Source organism: Nilaparvata lugens, chromosome 1 (genome assembly GCF_014356525.2).
Source record: "Nilaparvata lugens isolate BPH chromosome 1, ASM1435652v1, whole genome shotgun sequence".
In the NCBI taxonomy this organism is placed as follows: Eukaryota; Metazoa; Arthropoda; class Insecta; order Hemiptera; family Delphacidae; genus Nilaparvata; species Nilaparvata lugens.
The window spans coordinates 72651179-72670928 of record NC_052504.1 but is presented as its reverse complement, the minus strand read 5'-3'; the positions used below and the strand labels follow the sequence as shown (position 1 = coordinate 72670928).

At 33.7% G+C, this 19750-nt stretch overlaps 1 protein-coding gene and 1 long non-coding RNA gene across 9 annotated transcripts in view; one reads left to right on the top strand and one right to left on the bottom strand.

Moving 5' to 3' along the window:
• LOC111048384 (cGMP-dependent protein kinase, isozyme 2 forms cD4/T1/T3A/T3B) overlaps positions 1-19750 on the top strand; it is a 205891-nt gene that overhangs the window by 148094 nt on the left and 38047 nt on the right. The gene's annotated exons all lie outside the window — the stretch shown is intronic.
• The window catches only part of LOC111049953, a 189379-nt gene continuing 171128 nt past the window's right edge, over positions 1500-19750 (bottom strand). Inside the window, exons 6-7 of the long non-coding RNA XR_005573158.1 lie at positions 3544-3720; positions 1500-2733 (exon numbers count right to left, since the gene is read on the bottom strand). This is a non-coding gene — a long non-coding RNA (uncharacterized LOC111049953). The remainder of the gene's footprint in view (positions 2734-3543; positions 3721-19750) is intronic.

Here is a 19750-nt window from a genome sequence, read left to right as displayed (position 1 = left end):
CGTGAACTAGCACAGCACCATTGAACATGTTTACATGAATCTACATTTAGAAACTGAGAATTAGATCGTTGCTAACGATTCGAAACAGTTGGAGGCGATATGAATATATGAGAAACTAAAATACAATTATATGCAATTTTAAAGGATGAAAATAGAAATACATTCTATATTCTAATAACAAGATACAGTATTGAAAATTTACTATTCTCTAGTAAGTGAATATCGGTAAGAGTATTTCTCATTCTTACTTTTTTGTGTTGAATTTCAAACTTTTTCCATAATTTGTGTCTATTATAAACGTATAGGCGCCGTTAGCATTGTTATAAGAGAAAAAAATAATTATTTCGACAAAATTTCAATGAAAGTTCCATATTATGAATTGAATTAAACTTATTATGCTTATAAAGATGATATGAAAAGTAATCTCCTCAAAAGTCAAAACACATCTGCCGTTTCTTCTACTTCCATTTTGGAGGTGAGACTATTAAAGAGGTGAGCTGTTAATTAATCAGAGCGACAATCGGCAATTAATCATAATTTGACTGTCCAGATGTGAATGACTAATTAATTGGTGACACCTCAACCTCACACAAAGGAGCGCGGCTTAGATAATGAAACGGTGATGCTGTGAATAGTGGGCTGTCTGGTTGGTGGTTGGAGTAGGGTGACTAGACTGGGAGTCTGTGTGTGACATCTCCCCTGGAGGGTCTGCGGTCGGGTCTGCCAGACCCGCGGTCTCCATGCGGCATGCGGTCATCGACCTTCTTGGCTACCGCCGGCTACCCTCTATTACTTTCCTACATTCAAGTTTATGTATTCACTGAATAAAGATTCAATCCTTGTTCAAATGAAGTATGTGCATTCAATATATTCTGGTTCTGGTTTTGTTGTTACTGTATCCACAAAATGATATACAGTATGTAAATTCCAGTCTGTGTCCCTGTGTAACGTATATAATTATTGAAATGAAGCTATTGTAGTCTTTTCGGTAACTTAGCAACAGTCATATTCGAATCAACATTTGTCTACCAACATTTTTTTATACTTTACCGTTCTATGGATTTATAATATTTTTGTAGTTTTTGCATACACGAAGTAATTCATGTTCTTGTTGATGAGACTGTTTTCTCTGCAACTAGCCCAGGGCATTGGTCTTTCAAGGTTTAATTATTTTTGTCATCATCCCGCTGATTAGATGTGATTGCTATGAATGGAAGCACACATATCTTGATACAATGCTATCTCTGTTTACAACATCCATGTGCCCTGCTGCATGCCACTCATAATAAAAGCGATGAATAGTCTTTGTTGAGCAGTGTTGGATTCTGATTCAATGACACTCAGTTGATGTGGTGAGCATTCCATTTCAGATATTTGATCATACTCATACTTACCATCCTATAACTAACATTATGGACCAAAGAAACAATTATCTAATCTATGATATAATATATAAGACAAACAGTTTTATGTTGCCATCAACTTCATATGAAAACTTTCGCTCAATCAATCAATTTATTGGAAACAAAAAATGCAATGTTGGGTCCTGCTCATCTCGTAGGTTTCAAGACATTATTTATTGCATTAAACTATGATATAAAATACAAGATTACAAAAAGCAGAATAAATTGTAGGCTACCAAGTTGAAAATTATTTTCAAGAAATGAACTGAAATGAAATAAAAGCAAAGAAATTAAAAAGGTGTTATCTATAAAAATATGTCAAGTTGTTTTGGAAGCAGTAGAGTAAAAACTTGAAGATATTGCTTTGAAAGTTTTGACAGTAGAAGAAAATAAGTAATAGATAATCGCAGATTATCATACAAAATATCCTCTCAAAATGATCTAATCAAAATATATATTTTTTTTTTGCTGAGGCTGATGTCCTCATGAGCTCTAGAGGTACGTGGGTAATCAAACGGATGACGATGAGAGATGTGCCAATTCATTATTTTTCACGGATAGTATCTTTGACAGTAGAGTCTCGATCTATCTGACTCACGCAATGTTTTCTTCCACTTCCCTTTCACTTTTTATCACAGAAAAGGTACAAAAAAGTGAATTTCATCTTTGCCTTTGATGTTAACTGATATAAAATAAACTTCTATACCAATACTACGATACCAATATGGATTTTCAAAGCTTCAAATTTTCAAAGTTTTTGTATTACCAACTTTGTTCGAATTATCAGAGAGAAAATATAAGTTATTATATCTAATATAATAACTTAAATCTTATACTCTCTACATACATCTATACGAACTTCCCCCGACTATTTCAGGTCAAGTAATCTAGAATCAACTGTACTGTTATGTTATTTGTAATGTGATGTACAATGTACAACACAGTACTTCTACTACATTCTATAATTCCGTAGAGATTTGGCACATTTAGCAGTTGCCTACACTCTGTATCCCGTTATAACTTCATCAAAACTCTTTTTCTCACCCACCTACAGTGAAACAGGTCGATAATCTGAATTATATGCAGTTATTTGCGAATCGGGCAAGTCATTTGTTTCTCGAAAGATTTCCATTAGCTACAGATTTTTTCGCTCAGTGTGACCACAGATCGGATCTTGCTGTTCGTCATTTGTTGAGAAGGCGTTTGACACTAGCGGCGCAGCGCCTCCGCAGTCCGCACGAAACGTTCCATAACAGTATTCAGCTGCTGCTCTGCTGCATCGCACTCTCTCTATCTGTCGGCTATCATTACGGTCTGCAAGACTGGCAACCTGTCAAAGAGAAATTGAAGAGATGAAGAGCAAGATAGTAGAAGAGAAATATGATACAGAAGAAGAGAAAGGAGAAGGAAGAAGGAAAGAAACAAGGAGGAAGATGAAAAAATCACTAAGAAATAACGAAATGGAGATGAAAATACGGTGAAATAGTTGAAGTAATAAGGAGTTGAATGAGGATAGAGTAGAAACATTACGAAGTAGGGAATTCAATTTCAAAATTCAAAAATTAATTAATTAATTCAATTTATAATTGTTTGGTAAAAAGATAACAGAAAAGAGAAAGAAGAAATGAGATGTTTGAACAGCTGGAGCAATGCTGCTAGAAAAAAAAGAAATAGGAGAATGCTAGATGAAATATAGACTAGGGGGTGCATGAATGAAGTGATTCTGAAGTGAATATAAATGTGGGAGTCTGGATTTCGAAAACAGAAAAAGGGCTGTGAAGGAGAAGATTTGAATGTCTGTATTCAATCTTGGAATTCAAGGAGTAGCAGGAGATAAAAATGGAACAAGAATGGAGATGTAGTAGATGAAGAGAAGATGGAGATCCTGAAGATCAAAGGTAGAGGCACAAGTAGGATAGAAAAGAGGTTGAGGTAATGAAAAAGAAAAAAGAAGAAGGAGAAGAAGAAATAAGAAATAGACAAGTAAAAGAAGGAGGAAATAAAAGCAGGAAGAAAAAGAACTAAGAATGAAGAAGTTTGAGAAGCGAAGGAAAGTAAGAATGAGATAACAGAAGGGGTGATGATGAGGAAAGAAGAAAAATAAGTGAGAGACGGTACCTATCTGACACGGACTACTGACCTTCTGGCTGCTGGCTGCTATTGCGCTAACTTGTCGCTCTAGGTTCTAGGATGAAAAAGAAAACTTGGAGTGGTCGCCATGACAAAACTGGAAACGCATTTCTTTGTGCAAGTTGCCGTTCTGAATGATAGAAGTGAATGTGCACCGAGCTTTGTAGAGCATCAATCTCCATCATCTCTGCAATCAGAACATATCCGGTTATTTTTATCACTCCTAAATGATGTTCCTCAACAAAATCAACAAATATTATCTTCTCCGTGTGTTGTGCTTGAATTCAAATCAAAATCCATTTATTGTCTACGAAATAATTTATTAGCCTTGCAATAAATAGTTGGTAAGAATTAGAAGTTTGAATGGAAATTTTAATGTAAAAAAGTTGATTGTATGATTCTGATAGAAAAAGTATTTGTTGCTTTTTGATTTTACGAATTTAAAACAGTGAAAATATTATGAAAAGCATGATTAGCAGGAGTAGAGTGGTGAATTCATTTTGTACATTCTCCATTATTTATGAAATTCACGCATTGGAGTTCAACTTTTGCTTGGCTTTCTAAAGTTATTGACAAAATTGAAGTAAGGATGTATACATTCATTTTTCAATAATACTATTTATTTCTCTTCTGTTGCAGGTCAGTACTGTTGACGTTTTGGAAAATTGGTTGGAGGTAGGCTTCAAGATTGACTTTTGAAGTTTATAGGTGCATATTCTCATTTCTAAATCACGGTTGTTGACATTGGCTGTATGTTCTTTCAATTTCATTCAAATTTTTCTTTTATTCACTCTAGAAATTTCACTGTGCGATATCCCTTAAGCAGCTTTAGATTATAGTCTTTATAGGTATGCTTCACATTATCGAATCCTTTTTCAAATAATCCCTTCTTCTTCTTGGTATTTTAACACCATCAGTCATTATCCAAAGGTATTCTCATTGAAAAGGTCATGGTATTGAAGAGCTATGATCTTCATAATAATATGCGACCTACAGCTACCATGAAGCAGCTATTTAGACGAAGGAGAACATAATATAGTACAGTAGTGTTCAATTTCTTTGAATGTTTTCGACTTTTTGTTTATAGGATCTTAATTCCAAGTTCAATATCTTTGTCCCGATCGAATTTATTCTTATGACAGCATCCTATCATGAGACTAATCACTAAGTCACTAATCACCATACTATATACTACATGAATTTCCATTTTCAAGCTAAATTTAGTAATACAGCATTTAATTTTAGTAATTCAGTAATATTAATTTATTTCGTAGTAGTATTTAGTTTCTTAGAGTAAGAAAACTGTGTCATATTGCTTGGCTTTCTTACCCCCTTGCAGTGTTGGCTCGCTTTATTACTGTAATTGTGCATACAAGCCATCACTATCACTTACTTCATAACTCAATCCAAATAAGTCTTTGAAACTGAGCTGACTCGATTTCAAATCGACTGTTCGCACTTATTACGTCATCGTCCGGCTCGAAAATATTACTTCACTCAGATTAACACATTATTACTTTGTGGAACGGATGCATGGAAGCAACGTAGAGTAGTTTTAGGCCCAGTGACGTTTATTCGCGGCACTGCGCGCGCGTTCATTACTTATGCCCATTGAGAAATCCGTTATCACACAGTAATAGGCTTGCAATCCGTTACTCAACGCCAATGACAAGTAGATTTTATTCATTACTCACAAAAAAGTAAGAGAAGCCGCCATCTTCTTAGATCAGTTAGATATGAATTTCAGATTAATTAAAAAAGCGACGGCATAGATATGCTACAAGCTACAATGCTCATGAAGGATAAGTAACAACGAGTAGATTTGTTTGCTCACAATATTATTCTATAGGATATTACAATATCACAGTAGTATCACATAGGGAATTACAGTATCTATCTTTATTTTTCTTAAATTGAATTTTAAAGCCAAATTCGATGTAACTTTATCATACATCACGGTATTTGCAGCCTAAAATACAACTTTTCCTGCTCCTAGAATTCTGGGATGAACCAGAATTCACAACCATACATACCATTTGCCATTCGACCTCAATAGCTTGTTTTAATGCATGTCCCTCATGGTTCTGCAAATCATAAATCAATTTTAGAAAGTAAAAGTCATTCAGAAATGGTTCGTAAATTATGACAGAGTAAAATGATATGCTAGGAACGAGTTCATATCAACTGAAAAGAAAATCAGTTACGAACTCTATATGGATGATATACTCCATGATATCCACTTGTGCATAGCTGTCCTTTTTCCATTCATGGTTGATGAAAAACGTGATTCTTGTCAAGCAACATATCTCCCAGGCATTGAGCTGAGTTATGCTAGCAATGTGAAAGAGGGCCCGCATCATATATCGGCTGTTAAGTATTGGACCATCTGGCTTGTTCTCTTGTTACACAACCAAACAAAACATCAATTGTTCGAGAGTTGGTACAGGATAGAGTTACTTATTCGAATTGGAAAATATGAGATTTATTAGCCGTTGAAGAGGGGACTAAATTGTTTATTGGTAGATGGATCCATGGATCTCAACTTATCTCTACAGAGCTGGAGAGCTAGAACCAACTCCTCTTTTTTCTGAGAATAATGTCCACTTCCATATTTTTCTGTATTTGTAATTCCTTCCAATTGATTAAGAACACTTACAAAAAACCTTTTGTTCCTTATATAGGTTGTTAAATAACTCAAATACAAAGTGAACATTGGATTGATGAACCAATCAATACCAATGTGATAATTCGATCGCAGAGTTTTCAATTTATTTTCCTTCTGTTTCCACTCGTTATTCCCTTCCTACTTGATATTATTTCTGAACCGTCAAGGTCTAGATGGTTTTTCTCAAGTCTCAGGTTTCGATTCTGTCATTGTGATTGTATAAGGAAGTCAGCTGTTAGTCTCACTCGAGTTTGGTTATTAAATAACCCGGAAAAGTATCTGGTTATGAGAACTATTTGTTATGATTCGGTCAATTGAGAAATTAGTAGCGATTTCAATAGGGAATATCTACTGTCATTCGTAAGCGGCCGTTCATTTTAGATTTGTTATTGTTTGCAATTAAGGTACTAAACATTATTTTATGATTATTGGTTGGATTTTATATTCTATTATAGAATTATTCCAAGATTTGTACTACTATATATCCAGAATGGAGTGGTCTTTTAATATGCCTTTGAAATGGAAATGTGACACATCCTACAATTATTATATCTCGTCGAATCTGTCTGTTGGATAAATCGTTGGCTATTCCTGAGGTAGCCTAGAGATAATCATTTGAAATTTCGTCATTTATGTGATAATGCAGTTGAAGAATGTACGGAGATATTAATGCAATGCTACACCTGAAGCACTACAAAAATTATGAAAACAATTCTTAGACCACAATAGAGATTGTATCTCTTACAATTAATGTTGGCAATAGGAATTTCATAACACACTGATAATGTATAATTTCTGCTTTATCTGGACATCCTAATTTATTTGCAGCTTACAGCTATAGAGGAGCATCAAACTGTAAAGATAATAATCTTGATTTCATGACTTGTTGATATTTTCTTATCTTACAATTTTCCCTTTAGGTTGCATAGTGATATTATTTATCCTAACTGTTCACAATTCAAAACCAGTGCACCTTGGAATTTAAAAACTCATAATTAAGAAGTCTAATTAGCAAGTCATAATCTATTAGAAAATATATTCTTAAAAGCTAAAAATATTATTTTTCATCTATACTATTAATAAATTCAACTATTAAAATTATCATGAGATTTTGCATAAAGATTCTGAATTCACCAAGGATTGTTATAGGCTTATTTTCATTCAATCAATAAGTTCTTATTTTAATAATTAAAACAAATTGATTCAATTTATGATAAAAAGTTTGAAGATAAAAACTCAAACAAATTAGTAATAGTACAATATAAGTACGTCGGGTGGAGTACATCGGTCCGATATAATAGCGTGCTCGATTGAATGCTAAGGTCCCAGGTGTTAAGCTGCTAAAAGCACTTTTTCCACGAATTTTCAACTTCAATGAACAGTATTCATGTAATTTTCACAAAATAATACATAATTATTTTATTCATGTATATTTGATAGGATAATTCTTTCAATTTTCACCATGGAACTATAAAACTATTATTCATTCTATTTGTATTTTTCACAGTTCCTTGCGGAGCAAGGTTTAAGATTTCTCTTACTCTTATTCTACGATTGGTTGATAGATTTACTATCATCATTGTTATTAAAAAAATATATAACTGGTAATATGATAGATTCTACAAAAATATGAGATAGGAGGCATTGAATTATTCAATTACACTTTCCAATGCAATATCATATTTCTTATTCGCTCTTTGTCTTTTCAATTTCTATGCCGTCTTGTATTTCAAGATATTGACCTCAGAAGTGGTCAGAAGTAGATTGGAAGTGATTGGATAGCTTGTCGGTGAAAGTTTCCAGATTTGGTTGTTTTCAATAGAGGCAACTTAAATATCTAGCATGTAATGGAATATCCATAAGCTTGATACCTATGCACACTTCACACTTGGTTTTCACGTGGAAGTAGCGTAATTCGGGCGGCTCTACTTGCTTCATTCAAACACATTGAAAATATTTGAAGATTAATACCTCCAATGATACAATTGAAAGTTAACAAGTAGCTTGAAGGGTGTAAGTTAGATTGAACAAGTCCATCAACCTCCATAGTTTATTCCAAAAATGTATTTATTTTTAAACTCATTGAAAACTTGAAACAGTATTAAACTTCTTGAAACAGTATTTGCGCTACATAGTAAGTGATGCTATAAAATGCAGTTGAAGTTGAGATTGCAATGCAGTTGAAGCTGCAATATGCAGTTTTCACCCTCAGCCTCCAATTATTTATTGCGAGCACCGCCACTAAACATCTTCTTCACTCAAGGTCGACTGATTTGTGATCCGGTTCCAGTTCTTCTTTTTTCTCATCTCTTTTCAAGTTCAAGTTTCACTTTTTGCTTTTATTGATCATTCGCTCGATTTGGTCGCATCCCTCTTTCCAATCTTGCAATATAATAGATAACTGCTGGAGTAATTCCTCTTACATGAAATATCATTGATCCTTTTTATAAATCACTCAGGCCGTTTATTCATGGCAGAGATTACTTTGCTTTAGTTTTAAAGGTCAATTTTCGGTCTTCAGTCACTTTGATCCTTGTAATTTTGATTAATATTCTTATATTGGTAATTGGGAACACTTAAATACTAGTCAACTTGTACTGTAACTTTACTAGATAAGCGATTATCAGAAATATTGGCTCCTTTCTAGCTCATGTGCTATTGAAACCAACACTTGAAATATAAGTTATTATAGATTGAATTTAATATGGCGGTCACAGTCTAGAAACACATACCATGTAAAACTTATTGTTTATTAGATAGTTTTTTAATACTGCTTCAATATTGGCTTAAATTATATAAATATCCCTTGGGGTGGAAATAACTTTCTCAGAAAGTAGCCAACTATAATAAATAAATAAATGTTTATTTCCGAAAAAAAACTAAAACTATTACATCAATTACAAAAAATATTAGATAAATTACAATTACATACAATAGTTAGTTAAAAAAATTCGTTTAATGTGTCCTCTACTTGTTTAGTTTTTTCTGTGTGAAAATTGACCTATTCCACTATGGCGTACGGTACCATGTTCTAGAGTAGGTTTTGTTTGTTTTTTTGTGCGTATTAATTATTAGTTAGTGTTAAGTAAGTTATTAGGTGGTTAGTTGTTGTTTGAAATAATGTTTTCTATGTTCTGTCTTCCTTTGCTCATCAACCAATTGTGTACTATTTGTTTTGAACTTTCTAGGATGATTAAATGTGAACTATGTGAACAGCTACAATGCTGCAACTGTTTTTATTGTAATAAATGAGTATTGAGTAATTAAATAATGAGTATGGTTCTATCAGAACCATAAATATCAACAATCGTGACTCAGCTGATCATATTTTATTTTTATTCATTCATATTTATTCAACATATTCTCCTTATCAGGCTCTAAAATTAATTTTGCTTGGCTCAACCCAACATGTGTAGTAAAATAGCTGCTATACTAATTTATCTACTTCATCGATCTAAAATTTGATGCTCTCACTGAATTTCGCCTCACAGCGACTTATTTTTGATTTAGGGTGACGTGAATTGTTCAAAAGCAATTGTAAACAATAATTAAAATTCAATTTAGATATATTCATCTTCCTCTCCATTCTCTTCTAAATTTCTCTCCCTGGTGATACAAAGTTCATATCCAGTTATGCAGGTAGTTCATCACTTTGTTGGATTCCGAAATGAGGTGACATGCTTGTCTTTACTAGTTTTTCTTTTGTTACGTGTCTGAAGACCGTTAAACGGTATCCCAGTGGAGTTTCACATGGACTTATGGCAGGCCAAGGCGAGCAAAGAGTTTGTGTCGACGACGCAGGCGTTGGAAAAGGTCTTGTGTGAAAGTGAGCTATACGATAGATGGATGTCTTCTCTTTTCATTATTTAGTTGAACGTCCGACCCACTTTTTCAATTTTCTCCCTCTATACTTTACTCTCTTTTTCTCCCACATATTCTCTGTTTTTTCCCTCTTCCGAACTCTGTTTTTCTCTTCCTCTTCTCCACACATTTTTGCTCTTAATTGTCACTTACTGTCCCAACTTCATCCACATCCATTCAGTGGATAAAGTAGATTCATTTCCCTGGTGCGTCTTGTCTTGCATTGGTCTTTCATTACTTCTTTGTTAATTCCAGTTCTTATAATTTCTTGGAGTATCCGCTCAGTATTGTCTTATCTTGTATTGAGATTGTTACTTATTTTATTCCTTTCTCAATTTCCTTTTTTCTATGAAATATTCACATTTAAATTTTTTATAAAAATTGACATACTTTATGATTTCCGTACTTTTATTTCATGTTGATCCAGATGAAACCTTTTCTAAGAATCTTCATCTCATTATATTGTGGCTCTCTTATGCTTGATAATTCATTATAACCATTTTCATAAAGGATGAACGTACGATTATGACAACTATCAAATTGTTGAATTTGATAGTGCTGGAGCACTATCATGATTAGGTGGATGTGCAAATAAAAAATGTCATATGCAAACTATGAGATGACTGCTTCACAGTGAATGAATGTGAATTTGGGGTTGAAATAATTTGATCTTACAATACCGTACATGATATTGTAAAATATATTGTATGTTGTGATATACATATATGGTATATGTTTGTCCTGGGCCTGGCTTGCAAATTCGTAGGAAAAATGGATTGGAATAATATAATCAATGAATTTCAGTTCAATAAGAAGGGTTTATTTATTCATTTATTTAATCATATACAAATACAATCCAGGTAAAAACAACAGGCATTTGCCCAAAACTGCTTTAAACCTTAATTTGGAATACACAGTCTAGAGGAATATGAATTCATTAATATACATTTATTCTTCCATTGGATAGATTTCAACAAAGTACGTTGTTTTAAAGAAAATATCCTCTTGTCCTTCTGGAGATTTGTGACATGCCCACACCGAGGTAAGCCTCTTGCTTTCTATTCCAAATGCAAATCGAATGTCAACGGTCAAGTAGAGTCAATTTGTCACACGGAGAGCATTGAGCCAAACAGGACTGCATTCGAGTCGAGAAAAATGACTCCAGTCCCCAATGCTAATGACCTTCCCGCTGCTAAACAGTGACTGAGCAAGCTGAACGATCTAAAAGGACATTCACCGTCCCACAGCTGCTAGACGAAAATAAGCTCTTCATAGAGCTGCTTTGGAACCAAGCTCACATTGATTTTTAATATCAAGGGCAGTTTCAGGCAGGAGCTGCAGGTAATGTATGTTTACGATGAAAAGCAAAAGAGAGAGAAGAATAGGAACGTGAAAAAAATTAAGGTAGGAAGAAGAAAGTAAGGTTTATAAAAGAAATAGGAGTAATATACGCTGAATAAAGAAGTTAATTCATTTTCATTAAATATATTCATTATTTTCATTTATTCTTTCTAACCGCAATTGAATAGTACTTGCATAAAATGTTTGGAAAATTGAGCTTCTTAGTAGGAAAAGTTAAATTGAGAATAGAATCTGATAATCATTTTGCAGTACTGTAGCAATAATTTAGAGCTATATTTTAAGAGTTACTCAATAAACAATACCGTGAACAATGTATTCTCAAAAAACGATAGGTTTTTTCTGTTACCAAATTTGAAATGATCTGTAGCTAAACATTCAAGCCAAGCGTTCATATATCCAAAAAATGATAATAGAAAATTCTCCACACGTGATAGCTTGATAGTATCCAAATCGAAAAACTTGGGAGATATATCAACAATCAACACTCATCAGTAAGAAGTAAGAAGTTTACAAAGATCTTTTGCTCAGCCTCAATATATACTATCCTCTGTTTTACTCTACGAAGCATGGTTAGTTCTATAAAAATAAAACATATTTTGACCTTTTATTGAGGCATTTCATAGTTACAACATTGTGAAAGGTTTCAACATGATTGAAGCTCCATGATCTACAATGAGAACAGCTCAAGGTAACCCCATTTCCAGCTGCTCATCGTTCTTAACCATTCTCAATTATTATTATTCCAGCCTGAAGGTTGGAAAATGGTAGAATAATTTTTGCGGTTTGTTTTCGTTTTGAAGTTTGTTTGTTTCTGATCTATATATAATAATTGCTGTCAAATTGGAAAAAGTGGGTATAGCGGTCAATCGTGTACTTTCATCTTCTGTCACTGTCACTTTCGTTTCTCCAGTAATATATTATTGTGTTGAAGATCTGCCATGGAGCAGCAAACAGCTTTCGTTTTTCTTCGATCGAAATTATTCAAATCGAAATTGAATCATTTTGGTGTTGATTAATAACGAGCTGAAGGCTGAACGAAGTGGACAGCGAGAACCAGATGTTAGGATTGGTCTCTTTTTGAACCTACAATTTGATTTTCACCATCATTCGTTTTTTTCTTACAAAAAGTATTGAAAGCTGGAACATTTTCTCAAACTTTCACCATGTGAAGAAGCTATTTCCAAAAAATAAAGCTTTATTCGGATATATTTTTACAGGTCTATCCGTGATTATTCAATCATTAATTGAATTTATTTTATTATTGATCTTTGAATAAAGTTACCGATCATCCATCAATCACTGGTATCATGGAACAGTTTGTCAGTTAATATTTATACTTCTCTGTCATAATTTTGATCAATGGTTACGAAGGTTGATAATCATAACTGTGTATGAACTGTGTATGATCTTAATGTTGTCTATTCAGTGTCAGTAATTATTTATTCAATTAAATTTGTTTGTTCAATTGGTAGCTCTACGGCAATAAGAACATTTTAATTGAATGCATCTTTTTGTGAAAACTATGGTTTGCGTTAATATAAAATACCTGATGTTCAGCAAATCATAAAAACATAAAATTATCTCTTTGAGATAAAAAAGTTTGAATTGGAAAAAAATATGTTCAAATTCCTCTAGAGATACCCATGAATCATTCAATATTATTATTGACTGCGTTTTTAATTTTTGTGACAGTATAAACCTTTGTCATTGATTATGTTGTACTAGTACTTCGGATATATGATGGAATCCCCTTCTGCAAGCTCGTCATTTCTTAGAGTGCAAGCATTCTGGGATTGTCCAAACATTCATGACTCATTGCAAGGAACTGTATTATTACAATACCAAGGTGACTCATTAATCATCGGGTGGAATAAATAAGAGTTGAGGACAGAATGTCACGATTCTATTCACCGGTTTCTCTGTCAACTCGCGAAAGTTACACAAATTATTCAAATGTGCTAAATAGCTGGGTATTTGGCTTGGAAAAGGATCAAGGATGTGGGTTAAAGAACTCTATTCGTTCCAACAAACAACAAACACGATATTTCGCAATCGTTTCATTGATGTCTGGAGTTATTTACAAGTTTTAAAGTTCAACCTAGTAAGTTTCGTTGAAAATCGATCACTCAGTTTTTATAATCGATTCTTTAGATTAATCTTATCCAAGTCTGGATTGGTTGCCTAGCAACACATAACTAGGATTGCTCTGATTGGTTCCTGTTATAAGTTGTCAGGTAACCAAACCGAACTTAAATATCTTTATTCACAAGCCTCCTTTACAAAGCTCCAGTTTCATTTACAGATTCAAAAATAAGGCCTGTACTTACTGTAGTTTCATCTACAGATTCATAAATACGAGTACTTGTACTTCCATAACTTCTTTTATTGCGATATAGTAAATGTGATCCAAAATTCAATATTTTTCAAACATTTTGATCTGCCATCTGCCAGGGTGTTATAACACTGACAACCATTCAATCTGGATCAAATGAGACAACATTGTCTTGCAAGCGGTGATGCCAAGACACCCAAGCCTGACGTGTTTCGAAAGTCAGTCAGCTGTATCTGATATGATTTCGTGATGGTGCTCAGATCAGTCGATAGTGCATAACGATTTTTACACCGTCTACAATCACAACCATTGTCATTTTGCGTTCGAATCACTGTAAAGTACACACAATAAGCGCATGTAATATATGTGCAATATGACTATATACAACTGTATATACAGTGCTGTTCTCTGCACGATATGAGGTGAAAGTTACTCAGATCACAGCTGGAAGTTTGTTACCCACTAGGATTTTGATGCAGTAATAATGAACCAATAAATGCAATTTTTATGGGTCGAGGTTGTAAGCGAGTGATGAAGTATTGAAGTATGATGAAAACACTTCTTCCCTAATTCGAAACTTTGAGTCATCTAAAAAGTATGTTAATGGTGAAGTGCTTCATAATGTCCTTTATTCTTCCAAGCACCATGAGATTTTCCCTAAAAATTCAATAATATCCAGTCATAACTCAAGCCAAAAAGAGGCCTAGGAGTCTTGCCAATTAAAATGTATCAGATAAGGTGCCGAATAGGAAGAAGACTAATCAGGAGGCTTTTAAATGTCCCCAAAAAGGATCCAGCCAATAGAAGATATGGATATTTTTATTCTACCTGGGGTCTTCAACCGTTTAGAAAGACTTATTTTCTGCAAGATCAGTCAAAATAGGGTTGTATGATGAATTATAGAGCATTTAAAAATAGAACATAAAACTAAAACAGTTCAATGCATTCTTAATAATATTGTAACTCTTCAATTATGATTATAGTTCTAGAAAGGTTTATAATAAATATCTCAAGTCCTGCAACGTTACAACTTGGAGTAGCTGCACATTGTGGCCTATTGTCTTTGGATAGACAGAAGGAAGCCTGCCTGCTATTACTTTACATTACTATATACATTGCATTGACTAGTAAAACAAACCACACCCACCCAATGTCCATGTACTTCAATTTCTCAACGACGCCTTCAAGTTGTTTTTTTCTCTATCGAGCTCCTTTCTCTTTCTCAATCACACTACTGCACATATACATGTCTCTCAGTGCTGGCCTCCTTGGTTGGTATATGGCCTTCATGAGACAAAGAAGGGTGTGGTCCAAAATATCGGGATAACGGTGATCGGTGTAATTGGCGATTCTAGTTCCATTTTATTGCGGCTATTTTATTAACGTTCCTACGGTTGCAATTACTGTAAATGTCATTTATTTATTTTTAACTTATGCTGTAGTATTGCTGGACTTTAAACTTCTAGACTTCTTTTGAAAAGCACGGAAAATGCACTTCTTAGTTTACTGATCCGAACTCCATTTTGAAGCTGAAAAAGGTTTCGGAGATGTGATTAAACTCTGGCTGAACAGTGAACTGAACACTGTCAAGATGTCCCTCAAAATTTGTTTTTTTTTATCTTCTGTCATTTTTCAAATGTAAGATAATTCTCACAAGACACTATTGAAAATAGATCAATAGGACTTCAAAGTTCCAGATTGTATTGAGCATTATTCCCCTGGAGTCGAACCCTTGGAGGAATTTCAAATTTTACATTTTTCTGCAGTCAAATGGTATAAAAAATAAAAAAGCTTGAAATAATTTACTAAATTTGGATAAATTGTTACCCAGTTCATGATGAAACACAGAGAGATGATTCAAATACAATTTATTTTGAAATTCTATACAATAAAAATAGGCTGGGAAACATTTTCCTTGTTCAGATTCGGCAGAAATAGAATTCGATTGAAAAATAGAAGAAAAAGCGAATTTAATGTTTTTCGGACAGACTATAAAATATGAAGGACAACGCTTTCAGAGGTTTAGAAGGAGAAGGGTGTCCATTGATTTAGAAGAAGAGCAGAGAGATTGAGAAGTTCAATATTTAGTATTGAACATATCAAATGCCTAAAAAGCATTGCTTGAATCTCTATAAAACACTCATCGACCAGGACCTGATGGAAAACGAACACTGTTACCAATATATATTGTGATGAATCTTTCAAATAGATCTCATGAGAAGAGAGAAAATTGTGATTACCTTTTAAAATGAAAGAATTTGCTAAAGGAATAGTTAGCGACCGAGCGATAAAGCTTACTTATCAGTAACTGTATATTAGATAAGAGTACCGTTCTGTACTGAATCTAGAAAATTATTCAATAAAATTATAATTATTCTGCAACTAAAGCACGAATTATTTATGAATTGCTCATTGAATTTTGAGGTTACACTTTGTTTACTGCCGATCAGATGTTTAAAGCAGCCTGAACACAGCTGACTGATTCAAAGTATTGTCAAATGTCACGCCAGTTTCACGCAAGGTATAATATCATTTCTAAAAATTAAAAAACTATCAATAAAGGACCAAGAATTTCGAATAAAAAATAAAATGTATGTATTATCGTTGAAATTATTTATTACTTAAGAAATTATATTATAATGTCAAGTCTTATTGTAACTAACTGGGTCATAGCATGAAATTATATTATTGGTAAAAACTGCAGAAATTAATTATAACAGTCTCAGACATAATAAAAATTGTATAAGAATATTAATTTATTAATTATTACTTCAACTGAACCACATGGTAATTAAATCTCTTTGGCAAGCCTAAGCCAATCATAGTGCATAAAAATAGCACCAAAAAGGTGATCGTTTGAAAGCAACACATGTTAATCTACTATCAGACAACAAACCTGCCTTATCATATACGCTAGCACATGTACATTGTATGAGAGGAACTATGTCTAGAAGATTAAGCAGTTTTAAGAATTACACAAATTGAATTATTATTGTAATTAAAGGAATTATATTCTACTGCCTGCCACTGACGTCACGTCTACGTCACAATCGTTCTACCAATGGCAAATTTTCATGCAAATTATTACATCGAGATTCTCAGAAGAAAGGTCTAGCCAAGAAGCTTAGAGAAAAAGACAGCACTTCCCTTTTGAAATCCTCACCGTTCAGATCTCTTTATAGTTACCAAGACCTATTCGTAAAAAATTCTTGTTCGATTTTATATGTTTTATTTGTGAGCCAATATTTTAGGCCAATCTATTTGTTATTTGTAAATTTATTTTCATCAATCGATAAATTTAAAAGTCTAAAGTTAAATCATCCCTTAATTAATTTTGTGAAGGAAATATTAAATTAAAATTCCCCACGTGCTGAAATCGAAGCCTGGACCTGCTGCCGATCAAACGATTTTTGATCTAAAGAAGAAAACCACGACCGCCAAGGAATTTCACGTGAGTTATAAGTTTAAAGGGGCCCCAATCTATGCTTCGAAAAATATTACAGTGCAGAAACATAAATTTTTTCTTCGTTAAATTATTGGCCACGCCGACAAGCGCTTTAGCATTTAAGAGCCTAGAATTTATTCATATAGAATTTCTAAGAATTTGTAGTTGATTAGCTATCCTCCGCTGCCAGAACCACGACCCCGAGCATTTTAAAAATATTTTATAATTCATTTTTCACTATTTTTTCAAAACTGTTAAATTTTATCAATTGTAAAATTCTGTCGAATCACGCATGATATCATGCAAGTACAAGAAAATTGCTAATCATTTTTGTTAATGTTAAACCACTTTCAATCTGTAAATTATATTCTGAATCTGCACTGTGAGATCATATATTTTATTATAATATATTCCAGTTTTGTTAATTCGTTTTCTGAGTTCGATTATTTCTTAAGCCTGTCAATTATTGTGTCTGATACATTCTATATCATCAAGAACCGATCGAATACGATCATTGAAATAATTGAATTAAGCTGGATATTGGAACAGGTCTAAGTGGATGTAGCGAGTGGGGTCAGATCGAGATATTTATTCTTTGTCCTTACCTGCTCATATATCAGCTTTTATCTGTTACCAACCTCGACTTAGGAGCGAACACATCAATTGTACAGCAGATGCAGCCAGAGATCATATAAATTCCTACAATAGAGCTTAAAACCCGACAAGACTCTGTTCTCGAAGTATATTCTGAACGATGTTTGGTCCAAGTACCGTATTTTAATCCTTCAGAACTTATTAGAGACACAGTCCCGTAAATTATCTACATCGGGATTTTTGCTCGACCTGTATGATTTTGTATGCTCATTCTTCACAGGTAATAATTTTAAGGTATCCGTATTCAGTGTTTAGCGATCGCTACACTACTTATAAAAATTTCATCATTATACAATCTGTCATTAGAAGAATCAAGGGTGAGTGAGCGTTTAGGCCTCCCGCGATTCCGACAATTGTATTGAATCTTGTAGTGAGTCAATCAGTCTGGTGTACACTCAGCGTCCACGTACGCAGTTACAAAATTTATAGCCTCTACACCATTGATTCAGTACAAGATTCACCCTACATATGTGAAGCCATTAAAAAACGCACCACATGATTTGCCGGCCCAACGTGAGGCATTTAAATACAGCTTCACATGATTTGGCGCCCAACAGTGATAGGTATTGAAGAGGTGGATAATCGACTACGAGGATTATTTAGTTGCTCAGTATACTATAGCGCTGACAACGGGAAAATTTTTTGAAAAAATTTATGGTTGTGAATTTCTTCAAATTTAATATTAACTGTTCACTGTTATATAAAATAACAAGACGTACCATACCCAATTTTTGAACAGAAAAAGAAATTTATCGATTGATGAATTTTTAGAGGAAAAATCGAACTCAGAATTTTATCACGGTATTGTGCTATTCGAAGATTGGTCATATCATAAGTCATAGGTAGAAGAAATACCATAAGAAAAGTCATATTATTTTATGAACATTAGGTCTATATTAAAACAATTTATAAAATTTTACGGAAAAGAGGATTGAAGTTATCTACATTTAAAAAAAAAATTTTTTTTAAAGCATAAAGAGGGAAATAAAATTAAATCACGGATATATTGCGGAATAATTCAAACAGAACACTGCTGCTTTTATATAAAATTTTGCAAAGAATACTAGCCCTATATATAGAATTGCGGCAAGAAATTATAAGAGTAAAATATTTATAATAATAATAATAATAAATTATAAGAGGCGTACCTGTATTACCGCATAAGTGTCCATTGTGTATCCTGTATGTTCTTGTCATTTTTATGTTAACGATATTGCTAACTTGATTCATTTTATCACTGAACACATTGCTAAACCACTTTTTCTGTATTTCACTCACTACGACGCTATAACAATTTCTATTGGATTTCTTACCAATTATTTTGTATATCACATCAACACTTTCACGTTTTTTATTCACTACACCTTTTCGTCGCGTTATTTTTCCGCAAACCATGGCAGGAAACGACCAGGTCAATCCAAGTCTGTCGGACACCAAAGACATCTCACCCCGATTGTTCGCCGCCATCCGCATCTGCCACCGCATCCGCCGATTTCCATCCACATATACTGGATGACTTGTCGTCGACGCAGGTGGAGGAGAGCTGCATTCTAGTGGAGGATCCGTTGGCCGCCCAAGAGCCGGAGGATGAAACATCGGGAGAGCATACGGACGATGACGCCCCAGAAACAGGAACTCCCACTTCTCGCACCGTTGCTTGGATAAAGAACCAGCGATTAACCGTTAACCATGCACCCGTTCCCGCCGTTGACTGGACCCTCATCCTGAAAGAAATAAGGAAAACCAATGAAGCAATAAATAAAACAAATGCAGAAATAAACAATCTAAATGAAAAAAGCGACCAAACAAAAGAAGCAATAAACAATCTAAATGAAAAAAGCGAACAGATAAAGGAAGACAACAAACGAACAAAAGAAGAATTAAAAGAAGACAACAAA